This window comes from Bombina bombina, chromosome 5, assembly GCF_027579735.1.
Source record: "Bombina bombina isolate aBomBom1 chromosome 5, aBomBom1.pri, whole genome shotgun sequence".
In the NCBI taxonomy this organism is placed as follows: Eukaryota; Metazoa; Chordata; class Amphibia; order Anura; family Bombinatoridae; genus Bombina; species Bombina bombina.
This window is the reverse complement of record NC_069503.1, coordinates 97,135,499-97,141,498: the sequence shown is the minus strand read 5'-3', so window position 1 is coordinate 97,141,498 and position 6,000 is coordinate 97,135,499.

Genomic DNA, 6,000 nt, shown 5'->3' with positions numbered 1-6,000 from the left:
AAAGTTTACTCCCCAGAGACTTTGCAGTTTACAAGGCTAGACACACAGATCTGCTGCCGCTGTTCAAATGGGAGGATAGCCGGGAGCGGGGACGCTGCCTTTATGTCACATCTTTATGGCTTATACTTTTGACGATCCTGCAGCAGGCTCGGCATAATGACTTTCACAAGAGGACTCGCACCGGAGTTGGTTAGGTCTGTGACATGCGGGGAACAAACAGAGATATGCTCAATGCCCTACTTCCATACACAGTTCTGTTTGTGCTCATGCTTATCTTGACATTGGGACTTTTTCAATGCTCAGCCTACTGCTATTCTTAACCTGCTGCGCAGTACTGCACTGTCTGCGGCCGGGGCGGTGCACTATGAGCGTAGTTTCAGGGCTAACCTTTAAATTTTGCAGGGGACTTGGAGCAATTCCTAGTTTAAGCAGAGCAGCCACTTACGCTTTAAATATGTTTCACAAAATGTCCTGAGAGTATTCTATTTTCCATGATGGTCAGCACAGACATACTTACCTTTATCTTATTATGAGGTTTAATAGCTATATTATTTTAACTTCCTTGTTTCAATGCTCTAATGTGTATACACTATGTTACCCTGTTTACACAATTTAATTTATATAAAATACAAAATAGTGGTTTCCCTAGGGGACCCAAGAGTGGTCTCCTCTATCTCAGACATACCTACTAAAGTATTGCTGCTCATACAGTGTTGAAAGATCCATGAGAGGCCTTCTCCATTTATTTTGTAGGTATATAGAAATGTTTGGGAAACAATGTTTTTCTTTTTTCATGTCATGTCCTTGTATTGCTTTTATTTCAGTTCAGCTGTTAACTATGGACTTACTATTGTTTTTTGCAGTTATTATGTATCTAGAGCCGAAATGACATTCAATGTTTGTATGCCTTGAACTAAACCAAAATAAAAATATTTAAAAAAAAAATAAAAATAAAAAATACATACCTTGAGATCTGAAGGCAGAAGATAACATTAGCCTCATACAAATGTAAAGCTTATATACAAATTTTGAGCCAATGAAATCAAAGCATACCATAAATGAAAAGGCTATCTTTGTATATTTTAACTTCCTTAAAAGACTTTATAATTTTGGCTGACATATAGAAAATACTATTTTAACTTGTTCATGCGCAGTGCATTAGAGTGTTAATAATACTATGTCTAGCTAGCAGTATAGGTGTTTTGATTGACAACAGCAACTGAATGTAAATGTCACAGTTCTAAATACATTGTCCTTAAAACAGAATTTAACCCATTACTAACTAACTTCTGACTAATACTATCTTAGTTAATTTCATTTATAACTATTTATTCCATATTCTATATTTTATTTTATATCTAAATGTTTTATCTATGAAGAACATATTTAATGTGTAATTCTTCTTTGTATATTTTATTCTAATCATGATTTTATAACTCCACATTCCCCCACTTTCTTTTCTTTTTGTCAGACACAATCCCAATGATAAAACACTAAGGGCCAACACAGAAGAAACTACCAGACATATTTCAAACAATAGACAGTGGATTTGACGTCATACACTACAATAAAGAATGTTCCAACAATTACATAGTTCATAAGTAAAGATGTTCAAATCTTGATTGAAGGAATCAAATCAATAGCAGATTCATTGCATAGAAAGTTCAGTTCCTAACTACCTTAGAAGTAAGATACATTTGTTGCAGAATTGAAAGCAATAAAGTCTGTAGGAGCAGTTCCGGCAAGAAATACAACATGTGTAATCTTCACAGTGCTTACAAACAGGAACAATAGTGTATATAACCACTGAAAAGGCCAAGGAAGAACCATAGAGTGAAACAAGTAGATGACACAGTTGGTTGCAGGTAACGATTGCAGCAACCATAGGTAAACTTGTCACAAGGCCTCAGCATGTCCAGTAGTAGTCCGGCAGATCACTTCAGAAGAGCCCAAGTGCAAATCAAAAGAATTCCATCCAGACACCAAAAAAAGAGAGAGATAGGAGTATCCTAGAAAATTAAAAGAAAGTATAAGTATAAGTATTGATATCAAATTATTCTATATGTCAGTCAAATTGGATTAGGAAGCCTAGTTGTATCAAGCGAAACTGAATAAGCAGAATATAAAGGTACATAACATTTTTGTTGTGAATTAAGATGTTCCAGGGTTGTAAGTTGTCTAACTAATTTTTTGTTTAAATGCTTTTGATAACAACACAACCACACCTAAAAATAAACATAAAAGTTTGAACAATAGTTAAAACAATAACAGGGTGTAACATAATATTAAAAAATTGAGTAGCTGTACTACTATATCCAAATACAGATTCCCACCAAGATATATTTGCATCCTGTAAAATACTAGAAGTAGCTGATTTTACAATCCCTTGTTCATGTTCAACTGTAATTTTAGTATCTACAGAAACATGTTTTAGATTTTGCAACAAGGAAGAAATTATAGTAGAATCAGTTAACCATTTCTTCATTTGTGATCCCATACCCAAAGGTAAATCATAAACATTAAAATGACTTTGTAAGGTACAAATCTTTTGATTTTCCCAACATGTTTAATTGGTTGTATGGAATTGTGAAAGGGAACAGATAAACAAATTTGCATTGGAATGACACAATGATACATCAACAAGTGTCCACTTTGATTCATCAATGTTATGCGACACCCATTGATGTGACAATACTGGAAACAGTATTGAACCATTAGCAGGAAGACCAATTGTTGCTAAGCGATACATAATAGTATCTTTACCAGACCAAGGAATTAATGTATGAATCATACAAAATTCAGTGGTGCAGTCAGATAAAATTACTTACCACCATAAAAGATGTGTCATGGCAAAATTAGTGACTGACTTAGATGCAGCTAAACTTAAAGAAGCTGGCCATTTTCCAGACCATAAACTTTGAAGTTGAATCTTTAAGTCAGTAGATAGATCAGATTGTACTTGAGAGCATAACATAGCCCAGGCTGTTTCATGTGTAAAATTATATAATTCATTTAATACAACATTAAATTTATCTTTAATAATATTAGTAATATCCACCATAACATAAGTTTGATGTTGCTGGAGATTAGCAATATTATTGTTAATTCCATATTGAGTATCTAAGCCTGTAGCTGCATGAGAGACAAAATTTGCTAATTTATATCTTAATATTTCAGAATTTATTTGTGCAGTAGAGCCAATCATACTACCATATGCTCCCAAGCCAGTCGCAAGTACATATCTCCTAGGTCTATGATTAGATCGAAGAGAAACATTTTGCAGTAAACTTTCATAAAACCACCATTGGAATGATTTTTCTTGTACAGACACAAAGGGAGTGCAGTTTGAATATTGTGTAGAAACCATCCACCTTAACAATTGAAGATGCCAAGTAACTAAACGATATTCAACATCATAAGCAACTTGTGTCGCAGAATCTAAACGTACCTGAATAGGATCACATTCATGAAAAGGTTTATCTAAGGAGGTAGGTATAGGTTTAGACAAAGGAAGTGAAGTAGTAGTATGTACAAATATACTAATATGAACAGAAAATTGGGAAATACCATGGTCCATACATTGCCATAATCCTACAGAATCAAAAGGATTCAAATGATTAATAAAGTAGCAGGTATATAAGAAATATTAGAGAAATCTACTGTGCTACTTGTATCACAAGATAGAATATTATCTGACATAACCAAAGGAACTTGTTTATCATCATGTAGAATTCCTGCAGGAGAAGAAAGTAAATCAATACTGCATAGGAGACAGATGTTCTTTCCTGTATGGGGTATGCCACCATATCCTGGAATAATAAGATGAGAAGCATTAATATACCATTCTTGTAAATAATCAAACTTTTTCACACTAGCAACAAAAAGTGCAACAAACTGAGGAGAAATAGAAGGATGGGAAATATGATAAATAGGTCTTGAAGGTGAAAGGACAAGATGATTAAAATTTGATAACATCAGAGTCATTATACTAGTATCAGCTGTGGAGTGAGATTTAAGAAACATAGGCTGATAATCAAATTTTTTAGTATAATTATCATTCTGTGGTAAACTCCTTACTTTATTATGAATTATTTGGGAAACAAATATATTAGAATAGCAAAAACAGATAAGCATTACAGTCAAAAAACAACATGCACATGCTTTTAAAGAAAATATATTAAATGGTTAGAATAAACTATGTGGGGATAATATAATAAAAATATAATATGGCTTAAATATGTCAGGCAACCGTATGGTCCAAGAAAATATATTAACAACTAAAATAAAATATATATGTATTTTCTTAGACAACAACAATTTATATGAAAACTATAAGCATAAATATAACAGGCATACTATAAGGTAGTCTTAGAGTGTAGGAATTGTTCAAACAAATAACAAACTGTTCTTTTGATCCTTTTATAGCAGTGTCATTCACAGTATAGTTGTTCAAATCCTATCACAGTTAAAGGCAGACTTGAACAGACTGAGGATTCACAAGTATTATACATATATACCTGAAAAATAAACTTTTTTTTTTTCTCAAAAAGAACTGTGTGTTTTTTCATTTTTCATGCTTTCTTAGTTTTCACACAATTTATATTGCATAGCATGCTTATTTACATATATACAAACCACTGTAGTCTAAGAAAAAAGATGTTAAAATCACTTTGTTGTTCCTGAAATAGACTACAAAAAATCATTTAGGAAGAGAATCAATGTAAAGGATTCATTTTGTAACTTAAAACCTATGTCACAGCAAACTGCTTTTTACAGCATCTATCAATCAACTGTGAAAAGGGAACTAAGAGCAGCTGTTCCTTTACAAATCTGTCAGTATTTCCTATTTCAGCATTAGAAACATTTCTTAGGTTAGAAAACTCAGTTTTATATTTTTCATTTACAGATTTAACAGAAGTTAGTTCTTGTAACAATTTGTCAGTTTTTCCTAATTTAGCATCAGAAGTATGTCTCAGGTTAGCAAAATCAGTTTTATATCTGTCAGTTGCAGTTTTAACAGAAATTAGTTCCTGAGATAAAGCTTGTAATTGACGCTCTAAGTCTGATTTAGCATTTATTTCCTTACCCAGAGACCCTTTTGCCTTATGCAAAGCAATCTCCATATCATCAAAATCTTTAGATATTTTAACATAATGGGCCATTAGAGATTGTAACTTTGCAGCTGAGATTACCTCATTTTCTGATAAAGCAGGAGGGCTTGGAATAGTCTCAGAACTTTGAAAATTAGAATATGTTTTTTGAAACAGGGGAGGAGCAGATGGTGTAACACATGCATCTGAATTGTCTAAAAACACATTCTCATTTTGTTTTAAACTATTAGGGAGATCGAGATTTAAAGTACCAATTTGAATAAAACCATGTTGTTTAGTACAATATACAACATAAAAATACCACTGCCATATGTACTATCAGAGAATTTAACATTTGCAGAGGTTTGTCGCAAATTTTGCAAAGATTCAACAACTTCCTCAAGAGAAGTATTAGTATTTTCTAATGTAGAAAGTTTATCATTCAGAAGACCACATGTATGTGCTGATAACATACTCTGCTTCCTACTGTCTTCTAACTGTATATTTAAGGAATCTAAAAGAGATGCCTGCAGATTATAATTAATATGTAATTGCTCATTTAAACACAAAGATTGCAGTATGGTATCTAATAGACCCTGTAACATTTTTCCTTTCTTAATTCTCTTGTCTTTGATATCTACAATATCACTTAAAGAATTCAACCATTCATGCAAAGCAGGCTCTGAAGCATCTTGCATTTTAAAAGGACCACCGTGTTTTTTTATACTAGCAATTACACAATCTTTAAACACATGAGGGAGATTATACAATACAGGGGTTAATCTCTGATCTATGTCAATGAAGTCAAAATTCATGGTGTGCACAGCCATAATTTAACTCTATTTGATAAAAAAGAAAAAATACTTACTGAGCAGCAGTAGACACACACAGTGTTCAAAGTCCAGCTTAA